General features: G+C 42.7%; 1 long non-coding RNA gene across 1 annotated transcript; it reads left to right on the top strand.

Annotated features, from left to right (window-relative positions):
- Positions 1-11,517: 11,517 nt before the first annotated feature.
- Positions 11,518-12,871, top strand: LOC139544472 (uncharacterized). The gene is made up of 2 exons (XR_011668878.1): positions 11,518-12,306; positions 12,712-12,871. It is a non-coding gene; the product is annotated as an uncharacterized lncRNA (long non-coding RNA).
- Positions 12,872-13,529: the final 658 nt, after the last annotated feature.

The raw sequence follows: 13,529 nt of genomic DNA, 5'->3' as shown, positions 1-13,529 counted from the left end.
CCACCCAGAGTTTAAACCATTGGTTTCTACATACAGCTTCTAATGGTGCATTTACATACAGGATTTACCCCAGTATTTTACCCATGGATCTGGTAGACCTGCTCTCATTCAAGTGGGGCCAAGGCAATGCTTGTTTTCTTTTCAGCTGTCTTTTGCATAACAATGGCTAACTGTGAACTTTAACACCTTCTCACAAAGCAACAGACTTGAATGATGCGGAGATTGTTGATGCCCTCGCCATAAGTCTTCCGAGCTGACATTAACATAAAACACTAGCGAAACCCTGGAGTGTGGGTAAGTCTATATGGACAAGCACCACTAGAGGGAGCCACATCCCAACATGTGATCCTGCATCCACAAATCTATCAGCAAGTGTCAAAATTCCTGCAAGGTCTGTCTCACATTAGAATTAGACGTTTATCCATGTTTCTCAAATTTCAAAGTTGTTCCAAACGTAAAATCTCAAATTGTTTAAGGTTAAATTTAGGGATTAAATCCGGATTTTAAGGTTAGGGTTAAGGTTAATGTTATCGCTGGATTCAACCATGAAACCTTTGGAATCAGAGGCAGATGCTTATCCACATCCACAATGTCCTAGAAAAACCAAAACTTACTTAAAGGTAACAGCGCTCACTGTTGCCCCTAGTGGCCGGTTTCCACGTCATATCCTGACATCCTCAGCCATGGATGTCGAATACTGACTTGTATCACGGGTGATCTGCCTGCAAAACTCTGATTCCATTCCAGTCTGGCTCAGCTCAGCCAATTTAGTAATTGGACATTTGAAAATGTAGAAAATTCAATGATATTGTTGTTTCCTGAACTGAGTGAACTGCATTTGACTTCATTTTCAGAGTTAATTGAGTTGAAATGGAATGAAGGCCAACCCTGCTAACCATGGTCGTTCCCTGTAAAGTCTAGACCTTTCCCATCAAATCCCCAAGCCCCCATCCTTGTCTACAGTGCCTTCAGAAAGTATTCATACACCTTGACTTATCCCACATTTCGTTGTGTTACAGCCTAAATTCAAAATGGATTAAATATATGTTTTTCTCTCACCCAGCTACACACAGTACACCATAATGAAAAAGTGAAAACATATATTAAGAAATGTTTGCAAATGTATTGAACATTTAATACAGAAATATCTAATTTACATAAGTATTCACACCCTTGAGCCAATACTTTGTACAAGCACCTTTGGCAGCGATTACAGCTGTGAGTCTTTCTGGGTAAGTCTCTAAGAGCTTTCCACACCTGGATTGTGCAACATTTGCCCATTATTCTTTTCAATATTCTTCAAGCTCTATACCAGGCAGTGTCAGAGGAAGGCCCTAATAATTGTCAAAGGCTCCAGCAACCCAAGTCATAGACTGTTCTCTCTGCTACTGCACAGCAAGCGGTCCCGGAGAGCCAAAAGGCTCCTTAACAGCTTCTACCCCTAAGCCATAGCACTGCTGAACAGTTAATCAAATGGTTACCCGGACTATTTGCATTGACCCCCTTATTTTATTCATATTTGTTATTATTTTCTGCACTGACTCTCTTGCACAGGCTCGATATACACTCACTGGACTCTAACCATACACTTACACATACTACACTGACACTCCAAAACACACACACAAAATGGCTTAAGGACAACAAAGTCAAGGTGTTGGAGTGGCCATCACAAAGCCCTGACCTCAATCCTATAGAACATTTGTGGGCAGAACTGAAAAAGCGTGTGCGAGCAACGAGGCCTACAAACCTGACTCAGTTACGCCAGCTCTGTCAGGAGGAATGGGCCAAAATTCACCCAACTTATTGTGGGAAGCTTGTGGAAGGCTACCCGAAACGTTTGACCCAAGTTCAACAATTTAAAGGGAATGCTACCAAATACTAATTGAGTGTATGTAAACTTCTGACCCATTGGGAATGTGATGAAAGAAATACAAGCTGAAATAAATCAATCTCTCTACTATTATTCTGACATTTCACATTCTTAAAATAAAGTGGTGATCCTAACTGACCTAAGACAGGGGATTTTTACTAGGATTAAATTTCAGGAATTGTGAAAAACTGAGTTTAAATGTATTTGGCTAAGGTGTATGTAAACTTCCGACTTCAACTGTATACGGTGTGTGTATATATATATAAACTCAGCAAAAAAAGAAACGTCCTCTCATTGTCAACTGCGTTTATTTTCAGCAAACTTAACATATTTGTATGAACATAGCAAGATTTAACAACTGAGACATAAACTGAACCAGTTCCACAGAAATGTGACTAACAGAAATGGAATAATGTGTCCCTGAACAAAGGGGGGTCAAAATCAAAAGTAACAGTCAGTATCTGGTGTGGCCACCAACTGCATTAAGTACTGCAGTGCATCTCCTCCTCATGGACTGCACCAGATTTGCCGGTTCTTGCTGTGAGATGTTACCCCACTTTTCCACCAAGGCACCTGCAAGTTCCCGGACATTTCTGGGGGGAATGGCCCTAGCTCTCACCCTCCGATCCAACAGGTCCCAGACATGCTCAATGGGATTGAGATCCGGACACTTCGCTGACCATGGCAGAACACCGATATTCCTGTCTTGCAGGAAATCATGCACAGAACGAGCAGTATGGCTGGTGGCATTGTCATGCTGGAGGGTCATGTCAGGATGAGCCTGCAGGAAGTGTACCATATGAGGGAGGAGGATGTCTTCCCTGTAATACACAGCGTTGAGACTGCCTGCAATGACAACAAGCTCAGTCCGATGATGCTGTGACACACCGCCCCAGACCATGACGGACCCTCCACCTCCAAATCGTAACGCTTTTTTTAGGCGCACCATACGTGTGTCCATCATGTCATACCGGCTACACCCGCATGGGGGGGCACTCGTGCCGTTATAACTGTTCAGTATGTCTGGATAAAAATTGCCCTATGCAACCGCTAAACTTGACCCCCTGTGAGGATTGTCATAGGACCTGTCGATCGGCTTACTGTTACGAAAAACACAAAACTGAAACATGGCACCCCAAGGCCTGTAAATCTGTAAGCAGTTGTGACATTAACAAGAAATGTCCAAAATGCCATTGCAATTACAACCTTAAAATAGATAGCCCTAAACCGCATGTGTGTGGATTCCTACATTGCCCAATCTGTAAAGGGCTTTTGAAAAGCCGAGACGTTGAAGTGGTTCAAGAAGTACCACACGAGTGTTACATTCAGCCCGTGCCTGAAGATGAACATACAGAGAAATATGTGTTTTATGATTTTGAGACAAATCAGCAATCAGGGGTTCACTTGCCTATTTTTGTATCTACCATGACTTTCAAGGGTGAAAAGTGGTCGGCCGAGGGACCCAATTGTGCACTGCTCTTTCTAAAACACTTTAGAAAACCCCAGTACAGAAACTTCACGTTTATAGCGCACAATGCTAGAGCCTATGACTCCTACCTTCTTCTGAACCCCTTGATACAGCAAGGCGTTGCACCCAGCGTTATAGCTCAAGGTAGTAAAATCTTATGTTTTGTAGACCCCGCCTTCAAACAGAGATACATTGACAGCTTAAGCTTCTTACCCATTAGATTGGCTCAAATGCCAGAGGCCTTGGGTTTTGAAAACTCTGTGAAAGGATATTTCCCCCACTTCTTCACATCTGAGGAGAATCTACATTATATAGAATCTTATCCCTGCCCCGAAATGTACGGGTGTGATCAAATATCTCCCAAAGAGCGTGAGAGATTCATGACGTGGTACGAGACAGTAAGACATGGCACTTTTGATTTCCATAAAGAGATGGAATCATACTGTGACAATGACGTGGTTATACTTCGTGAAGGATGCCTCAGATTCAGAGAAGAGGTAATCAAAGATGCGGGCATTGACCCCTGGAGCTGTACAACTATTGCATCCGCGTGCATGAAAACCTATCGTACACACTATCTAACTCCAGCATCTATAGCTATCCCATCGCCAGACAACTACCGACGCCAATTCAAGGCATACTCTAGTGGTTCCATTCAATGGTTGGAGTACTTGGCCCAGGATAAAGATATTTTTATCCAACATGCTTTGAATCGGGGGGAGAAGGCTTTTGGGCCTTACCATGTAGATGGATACACACAGATTGACGGGGTTGAGACAGTGTATGAGTACAACGGTTGTTTCTTCCACGGTTATAAATCATGCTTTGTGCCCCAGGCCATGTGTGTCCTAACCCAAAAGACTTTTGTGGAAATGTACCAAGAGTTTCAAGACAAATTGAATTCTTTACAGGCTACTTACGGGTTAAAAGTTGTGGTTTTGTGGGAGCACGAATGGACAGCCCTCAAAAAGTCTGATCCTCATGTTCAGGCCTTCCTTACCAACTATGGCCCTCCAGAGCCCCTGGAACCGCGACAGGCCTTGTATGGAGGCCGGACCAATGCTTTGACATTGCGGTATGTAGCTCAACCCGACGAGACAATAGGATATGTAGATTTTACATCCCTTTATCCTCATGTAATGAGTTCCTCATGCTATCCTATGGGGCATCCGGAAATTATTCACCGCGACTTTGACTTACGCCAAAACTATTTTGGTTTAATCAAAGCTACTGTCTACCCGCCTAGGGGCCTGTTTATACCTGTGTTGCCTTACAAGGGACCTAAAGGAAAACTTTTCTTTCCCCTTTGTCGCACATGCAGTGAAAACAACAACCAGGAAAACCATTGTGATCACTCAGATCAAGAAAGAGCCCTGACCGGTGTATGGGTCACCGTTGAATTCTCTAAGGCTTTAGAGAAGGGGTATCGTGTGGCCAAAATCTTTGAAGTGTGGAACTTTTCCAGGAAATCAGACACACTTTTTAAAGAGTACATCAAGACCTTCTTGAGATGCAAGCAGATGGCTTCAGGCTATCCTGCATTGGTCACAGATCAAGAGAGTAAAGACAAGTACATTCAAGACTACCATGACAGAGAAGGCATACTTCTTGACCCTGACAGAATAGAGGTCAACAAAACCAAAAGAAATGTGTCGAAATTGTACTTGAACTCCCTTTGGGGGAAATTATCGCAAAGATGCAATATGCTAACAACGTCGATCATTAAAGACCCGGAAGAATTTTTGGAATTTGTTTTTTCGGACCAATACGAAATTTCACATTTTTCATTCTTGAGTCAAGACATTGCATTGGTGCAATGGCGGCGACACAAAAAGTGGGTTCTACCCCCTGGTAATGTAAATGTGTTTCTTGCAGCATTTTTCTTGCAGCACAGACTCTGTGGTCTATGTAAGCAAACAGGGGGATTGGAACCCCCCACTTAGCAACTATCTTGGGGGTTTAACGAGTGAACTCGAAGAGGGTGACCATATTACAGAATGGTCCTCATGTGGCCCCAAAAGCTATGCTTTTAGGACTAAAGACAATCACGTGGTGTTGAAAGCCAAGGGCGTGACTCAAAACTACGAAAATGCCCCGCGCGTAAACTTGGAATCAATCACGCGCTTGGTCGAGGGGTTCATAAATGACAGGAATAGTGACTTGGAGATTTTGAGCTCCTACAAAAAAAATTGTGCAGGATAAAAAGGGGTTCCATCTAAGAAACGCCCCACTCACTAAAAGATTCAGGGTAGTCTATGACAAGAGACAGCTATTGCCTGACGGTACCACATTGCCCTTTGGCTACTGACTTATGCTACAAGCCCCCCAACCCCAGTGTGTCTTAAAGCTTAAGATATCATGACTGCTGTCAAGGATTTTGACCCACGTTTACAATTGCCATTTTCGGCCTTAATTGCAGGCCCATCAAACAGTGGTAACTTTTTTTGTAAAAAGTATTTTAGAGAATTCTGAACATGTGTTATCTCAAAAGCCTGACAATATTGTATGGTGTTATTCCTGTTACCAACCTCTGTATTGAAGACAATAAAAATCAGGTTTGTTTTAGGAATACCAGAATCTCTGTCTGATGATGAACTTCTCCCACCACATAAAAACAATCTGCTGGTTTTGGACGATATGCTATTTGCGGGTAGCGAACTCCCCGAAATTGCACGAGCTTTTACCCAATATACTCATCATAGAAACCTGTCCGTGCTTTACTTGGTCCAGAATGTGTTTCACCAGGGTAAAAATAGCCGTACCATTAGCTTGAACGCCAACTACATGATTTTGTTCAAAAATCCTAGAGACAAACTGCAAATTAGCACTCTAGCTCAGCAGATGTACCCGGGAAGGAAATCCTAATTTATGGAGAGCTATGAGGACGCTACCAAAGAGCCATTTTCTTATTTAATCGTGGATTTAAAAGCAAATACTCCAGAACACCTGAGGCTACGAACAGGTCTGTTTCCATGGGAGTGGCCTGCTGCATACATTCCTAAAAAGTAAACGCTATGTCTCTGCGTTTAAAAAGAAACCTGCCCCTCTTGAGAAGGCTAGTTGGGTCTACAGCTAAAGAACGGAATGCCATCTTGGGTCGCTGTTCTTCAGATCTCATATTAGCCCTATGTGAGATTGCTTTGAATCTTCTCAAAGGACGCATTCCACTCACCCTGACCCAATTGAAAAAATTAAAGAGACAAAAGACCGCGATCAAACTCTTTGCCAATAAAAGGGCCAGTCTTCAAAAGAAAAGACATACCATACCATACAACAGTCTGGGGGTTTTCTTCTGCCTTTACTAAGTATAGCCGTGCCCTTCATCACCAGCCTTATTGCTGCCAGACGTGGGGGTTGAACACAGGGTGTGATGGCCAATAAAATGTACTTGGTGCCTCAACAAGAGTTGGATAGACTTAAAAGACAAATGCAGGGTCCTGAAAATATCCGACAAACAGCGGGAAATGATTTGGATACGGCCATGAAGGCTATTTTGAACCGAAAAGGATTGAACCCCTATGATAAGATCCAAAAATATACAAACCTAATGCAAAGGTATTTGACTCTGGTAAAACAAGGGGAGAGAGAGACTAACCATTTAACACTATCCCTACCGGACCCTTTAAAAGATGTCGAACCTAGCGAGAGCCCTGCCCCTGTAAGGCCTGTACCTGCGATCTTACCTATTGAAGATCATATGTCTGTTGAAGCTCAAATGTCTGTTGAAGATAAAGTTATGCATGACCTGCTGACACATGTTCCGTTACGTAATAGGAAGAATGTTAAATACATTATGAACAAGATAAGACTCAAAGGGGCTAGCTGCTTGGAACGACTACGGAGAGTTTTTACCTTCAGGGCTCTGTTGTCAGGGGTTCACATATGCTTGACTTGCTTAAAAGTACCACGGCTGCCCACAAGGTTGCTGATGACAGAAGGCCTCCCGGCTGGCGTCAGTTTCTTAAGGCCCTGGCAATCCTCAACATTCCCCTCTCGGGTGTACCCAACCATAAGCTTCGTCAACAGATTCAAGCTTTAAAACAAAAACCTTCAACGAGATACAGCACCCCTAAAGATGCCCCAACGACCCCGCCCCCCTATGAAAGGGATGCTGATAACTCATTTACGCCCCTGAACGTCTCAGGACCTTTTCCTAATCCCGATCTCTCGGGGTGGTTAGACTTTTGAAAATGACTTTTGAATGACTATGATTAAATTCAATACATTTTTTATTTGAAAAATAAGCAATTTAACATTTGTGGCATTCTTGAAACCTTTGACGTGAGCATACGCCTTGATTACACGGTCTTAAAGGACACACATTTGAACACTTTTGATATTTTCTAACAAAACAAGATACAAGGGTATCATTACTTCTTAAATCATCCTTATAAAGAGACATAACATCTTCAAAAGAAACTCCCCGGGCTCTTTGGCACAGGTAAAATACACAGTGGTGACCGCATGTAGTGGAAAGGTTATCTTGCACTTGTTTGATGCTGTAGTAGATCTTTGAACCGTTTTTGGTCAAAAAATCTTTAATAGATTTAGGGAAATGTGAAAAACCGGGGGGAAAGCCGTAGGAATAAAAAAAAGTTGAGATTTTTCTTCCACCTTCCTCTTCTAATGTCATAGCTAGCCAATGTTCACCAGGCATGTGTTTAGGATGGGTATTGACAATAAACATGGCAGGCCGCTCAGGCCATTTCTCAATAGGTAATTCATCACAAGCCAACACTCCACAAAATTGTTTTCCAATCATGTCTTTGCTCAAAGGTCCTTAATAATAATCCACTAAGACCTGTCTTCGGGCATTCACTTCCAAGATTGAATCAGAGCATGCGTAAACAATCATGCTAACTGTACAGGCTAAAGGTGTACGGAAACGCATTTCCAGCCTGAGGTTACCTTGGGACAACACAGACAGATTTCCTGAGGTGTCATCATCAGGTGATAAATTGAAAGCATACAATGTGTAACCCTCTGCAAAATCATTTCTGTCAATAGGTAAAGAGAGATCTTTTAGATGTCGACCTGTAGCCAGGAATAGATTGTAAAATTCTCGCACAGATATGTTGTTATTAAATTGTGGTTGGAAAGCCTTAGCAGGGACCTGACGTCCGTCCTGACAGAGAGCTACATACTCTGCATTGAAGTGTTGAAAATTAAAGTTTTTTTTATCTAAGCTGCCCGTATTAGAGGCGTGATCAACCAGACCTATAACCACGTAGCGTGGTAAAGGGCCTAGAAATAGGTTTTCTTGACTGCAGATTCTACTGCCCACAGGTATGCTAAAGGTTTTCATGGTAATTCTTTGGAGAGGGTAAAGGGCATTTCCTTTCATCAAAGCATGTGAGTGACCCAGACGTACTGCCGGAGATACAGACACTTTTTTAATAAAAAGTGTGGCCCCCAACACTTTCAAACTTAAGTCCCCGTCTTGGGAAGACGTCAGGCAAAACTCATCCTTGGCCCTGGTTAATTTTACTCTTAAATCAACCGAATTTAAGAGTAAACGTTCTTGAAAGAAAATGTCAGAGTGTATAGGGCCTAGCAAATGAAACTCTCGAGATTCGGCGCAGTAGCGAGCGCGTGCCGCCAGTCCTTTGTTTGCACCGGTGGAAGGCTCTGTCGATTCCATAGAGACTCCTGCAGTATCCTTGCTAAACAGCCCGGCGCTGAATTGTGTCTTGAGAGTGTCTTCGGAGTAGTTGAGTAAACACTCCATGATGGCCCTATAAGGGTATGTGGCGCTGCTTTGACTGATTAGGCGTTCACCCAAAGTCACGTCCACTTGGGAGAAGATGGTGGCCAAGGGGTAATTAATGAGACTCACTTTGGCATCGCCTGCAATATTAGTACCATCTCTTTTGGTCACTTTTAGACGCAAATGCACCAAGGTGTTGTTGAGGTCCAGATAGTTGTCACCGTGGCCTGGTATGAAAAATTCGATAGGCCCGTTATCGGTAATAGCCGAGAGGGGGGCTATCTCCACATAACTGGACCTATCTATTGAATGCTGCGTTAACGGGGCCGTGAAAAGATCGAGTTCTGTCTTTATAGCTTCAGAGGACATGCGGTGTAAAAGAGCCATGTTACTTTTTCTTTTAGAAAATACTTCCGAGTATTCTTTTTGCCGTTTTTGGTCCAGACCTCCTCACTTTACCCCGTCTTTGACTTACTGAGGTTCTTTTAACCGTTAACCTCCGAGGTTCTTTTAACCGTTAACCTCCGCGCCTTATACCCGGGGGTCTCTTTTTTGGTCTTTGAGACAACATCATAAGCCCCGAGCCTTCTTGATGCTCGGCATCTGGTGACGCCCTTCGGGTCATAGCATTGGCTACAACCTCACTTACTATATTTTTAGCCGCTGATTTTAAATGTGGTTTGGCTATGCTGAAGCCTCTCTTCATAAACGGTAAAACCATCCTAAAGAGGTTACGAAATATACCTCCTATCCCCGAACCGTACATGGTCGGTGATCCATAATAGCCGGGTAGTCCATTACCAACTTGATCCACATAGTATGAGACATAACGGTTAGGGTCGAGATGTTGGTGCTCCATAACCCTTTATTTGTATTATGTTTATAAATATAATACATATATTATATTTGTAGAGAGGTTTTGGTGGGTCTAAAGTGGAGTTTTACAATCGTTTTACCATAAGTAAATTCAATGTTTTCGTACTGATCCGTTTTAAGCTCAACCAGAATGTTTTCAATATATTTCTTGCTGGCATGTACGTAGTGTGGCTTGGCATAATTGACAGTGACGATGTCCCCATCCTTTCCGTCTATATGAACTGTTCTCAGGAGGGGCACACAGGTGTCTCCGACCCTTTGATAGGTTATGATGTCGGTATACACAAATATGTTGTAAAATCCTGCATGTATATCCGCAGGGAATGGGAATAATTTATCTTTCACATACGTCCATTTATTGGGACCCATCCCCAACATGTAGGCTAAATTACCGCTGGTCTTTATACCGCCGTTAGCATCCCCTGAGATTTGTATCCTTTTATGGATAGGGTTGTAGAATAGGAATATTTCCATATTGTTCAGGGTTAGGAGTTCATTCAACTCTGAGACGATCCTGTCGACGGTTCTATAGAACCCTTTTTTAAGCTTAATAAGTTTTGCAGGTTCCGACAACTTTTTGCAATAAAAATCACGGTCCTTATCTTTGATATTATACCAACTATGGGGGTATGTAATCTCGCTGAGACCTACTTCCCAGGCCTCTAATAACTCTATAGGCTTTGGAAAATTGGTTGTATAATTCGAACTCTGATTATTACGATATATATGTGCAGACGCATTACTGGGGAGAGTCAGGTAGAAACCGCTGTGTTCCATGATGCACTCCTGCGTACACGCGAAAGATGCGCTAGTTATCATGCATGAGGGTTTAAGTTAACCCCCGTTGCCTCCACCACATCGTGCTCCAATACCCAACTGTTGAACTTTTGGGGCCAGTTTTTCCAGCGGACCAGCAACCATTTTTTACCATTTTCTCTCTTCTGATCTAGAATCTCCTCCATGTGAAAGACTTTGTCTTTACCCAACTGGACCTTCTGTAATTCCTTCTCATAAAAAGAGCCCTCTATAAGCTCCCCGTCATAATCTTTTAACTTGTAGACCGGGGGTATGCGCGGTAGACACTCGGTAACGGTGAACAACTCATCGCTGTAACCTTGCTCATATTTTTTGTCGAAAACCCCCCTCAACTTCGATATACGCACCAAGTCCCCCACTATGAATTTAAAAGTAATTTTTTTCTTACGGCGAAGGGGGAACAAACCATACAGATTTTTAAAAACTTGAAAAGAGTTTTCAGAAGAGACCTCCGAGGGCTTCATACGTATACTCTTATGGTAGCTGTTGTTGTACCCCTTTACTAAATCCTGAACTATATCGATATATCTGTGCGTGTTGTGAGCTGTAAAATATCTCCACATTCGCTCCTTCAGAGTTCTGTTAAAGCGTTCAACAACTGAAGCTTTCAAATCCGAGCCTGTAGCAAAATGTACTATATTATGCTTCTTCATGAGCTTCTGAAAAGTATTATTAAAAAATGATTCTCCGCCATCAGTCTGCACTTTCTTGGGGGCTCCTCCTTCCTTCAAGATAGAGTCAAAGGCCCGGGTCACCTCTGCCCCGCTCTTATTTTTTAACCCTTTCATGCGTGAGTTCCAAATATCTCTAACGGTCGCCCCAGCGTGAGTTTTTTTATGCACGTGATATTAGAAAGTTCTCTCCATTCCAGAATGTGTTTGTTATGTAACAGTACATTTCATCCGCGCTGCCCTCAAACAAAAGCACGCAGCCTGTTTTTATTTGTCAATTTTAAATTGTTTTTTATTTTCTAATAACAGTTTGAAATGAGGTGTGTTCCGCCTCATTCATTCACATAAAAGTAGTCATTTTTACTTTTGCGGACCAATTAATTTTTTTGACATTTCTGACCCGGACAAAATTCCCCAAACACTTCTCAATTGTTTGTGCAGGACATTTACTCATCTGCCGTCCTGCATACACGTGTTCATATTATTCCACCTGTCGCCTGCATCGAAATCAACGTTGTTTTCGTTACCAATAATACCTTTGGAAATGTGTGCGTTTCTATCAAAGTGCCTTATTACGTTATAATAGTTTCTGCATGTCGTGTTATGTCGTTTCTACTGTAGCATCATGTTTTTGTGTATATTCCTTATAACCGCGGACACGCGATGTAACGTTACTCATTTCATAACATTTATGGTGTTATACTCAATGCTTAGGTAGGTAGCTACATTCTCCTATTAGCTCTGGAAAACAATGCTAATTGCGTCAGGGAAGTATTAGCATGTGTTGTATTTTGAAGCTACCCTGGCCTTATGACTCCCAAGTGGCACAGCGTCTCAGTGCTAGAGGCGTCACTCCAGACACCCATCTTCAAATCAAGACTGCGTTTCTATCAAAGTAAGTGCCTAATTACGTTATTGTGTCGTGTTATACCGTTTCTACTATAGCTCACTGTGTGAATGGAGCATAATATATTTGTATATATTCCTTATAACCGCGGACACGCGAGGTAACGTTACTCATGTTACTCACCTTTTATGGTGTTATATTCAATCGTGCTTATGTAGCTAGTTACATTATTCTATTAGTTCTGTAAAACAATGCTAAATGCGTCAGAAGTATTGGCATGTTGTATTTTGACGCTACCCTGGAAAAATTGAAAAATATCTTATACCACTTGGTCGTTTTCTGAGTGCATTCCACAAAGCTGTTTATCATCCACTGCCCCCATTTTGAGGTAATAGTCAAGCACGCAGTCTGGTTTCATGTTTCTCTGTCTGGTTTGTTTCTCTCTCCCGTCAGGTGGTCCACCTTCCCTGTGGCCGACATGGTTGCTGTATGGACAGTGGAGAGGACATGGACGTCTCGTTTGTCATGCCACTTTACTGCCAGCTGTTAACATTTCTTATTTTGTATAACGGGTCATTTAGGATGGTAGTAGCGTTGATGAAATGCAGTCATAGCAGCAGAACTAGAAAGCAGTCTTTACTGTCACCAGGAATGTATACATTTCACTAATTGTGGTTGTCCCCCACTCCTGGCTCTCTCTTATCCTGTAGCTCCAAGGCATAGCGATTGGTCTCTACTATGTCTCCCACCAGCTCCTCTGTCAGAAACAACTTGAAGCACTCTGCCTCAGTTGGAAATGGCAAGGGGCGTTGTACTCCAGACTGGGACTCATCAAAGCAAACACCAGGGCCAGGAGGGGTGAAACAGCAGGGCCAGGAGGGGTGAAATGACTGGTGGCCTTCCAGCTACCACAGAACTCCTGTACTTCATCCACTGTTGGTATGCCTCCATCACCACCAGCATCTTCAAAGGGAACTGGGACTTTGTCAGTGGACAAGGGAAATTCAGATTCAGGGTTCTCAATGGCTACAAGGTTGGGGGGCAGCTCCTCACTGTCACTGTCAGAATCTGATTCCTGACTTTCATACTCTCATAGAATAAAAAAAAATCTCCAGAATTTCCACATTTGTTTGTTGTCTCCTTTTGAAAGACATTGCTAATGCTTCAAGCTCATCTCACTAGCTACATACATAAACAACAACACTGAATGGTTTAGAGTGAGAGGGTACGTGGTTGACTGCCGGCACGCGCCACTTGTATCAATAAATCAC

The sequence above is a fragment of the Salvelinus alpinus genome, chromosome 18, assembly GCF_045679555.1.
Source record: "Salvelinus alpinus chromosome 18, SLU_Salpinus.1, whole genome shotgun sequence".
In the NCBI taxonomy this organism is placed as follows: domain Eukaryota; kingdom Metazoa; phylum Chordata; class Actinopteri; order Salmoniformes; family Salmonidae; genus Salvelinus; species Salvelinus alpinus.
Note: the sequence above shows the minus strand (reverse complement) of the source record. Positions and strands in the feature narration are given on the sequence as shown.